The 577-nt window shown below is 28.8% G+C and overlaps 1 protein-coding gene across 1 annotated transcript in view; it reads right to left on the bottom strand.

The window, feature by feature from the left end:
* Positions 1-118: 118 nt before the first annotated feature.
* LOC119582040 (microsomal glutathione S-transferase 1-like) overlaps positions 119-577 on the bottom strand; it is a gene marked incomplete in the record, with an annotated part of 7,840 nt that continues 7,381 nt past the window's right edge. The window contains 1 exon segment of the mRNA XM_037930279.1: positions 119-483.

The following is a 577-nucleotide window of genomic DNA, read 5'->3' as shown; positions in this document are numbered from 1 at the left end:
TGTAAACGGGAACCACTACCCTAAAGTGTAATAAAATAGTCATATATACACTTGATGAAACGCAGGGTTTGTTATTTTAAGGGTATATAATTACCTAGTGTTGAAAAAATACAAAATATTTATGGTTATTTTGGCAACTTTATTGAACGTACAGTAATGGAATGTACTAATTGGTTTTTCTAACGAGTCCACATTCCTTTTTTACTTATTGTTTCTTTTTTTACCGATGAAACTAGGAAAATCCCAGAGAAATGAAATGAACGAGATTGTAAAAAGATTACAAAAGACGGCAGTACATGGTGAGGATACAATGGCACATTTGCTTGACAGAAAATACCGTCAAGAAACATATTTAAAAAAAATAATAATAAATGGAAAAACATGTCCTTTTGGACCCCCTTACTTTACCCTCAAACCCCCTTTCCCCAAAATTAAAACAATAATTAAAGAAATAACAATGATAACAATAATAATAATAATATTCACAAACAAACAAACAATGTAACGATAATGAAAATAAATACATCAAAACCAAATATGACATTAATAATACAAACAATAATAATCAACTACATCC

Source organism: Penaeus monodon, chromosome 15 (genome assembly GCF_015228065.2).
Source record: "Penaeus monodon isolate SGIC_2016 chromosome 15, NSTDA_Pmon_1, whole genome shotgun sequence".
In the NCBI taxonomy this organism is placed as follows: domain Eukaryota; kingdom Metazoa; phylum Arthropoda; class Malacostraca; order Decapoda; family Penaeidae; genus Penaeus; species Penaeus monodon.
This window is presented reverse-complemented; position numbering and strand designations above follow the sequence as displayed.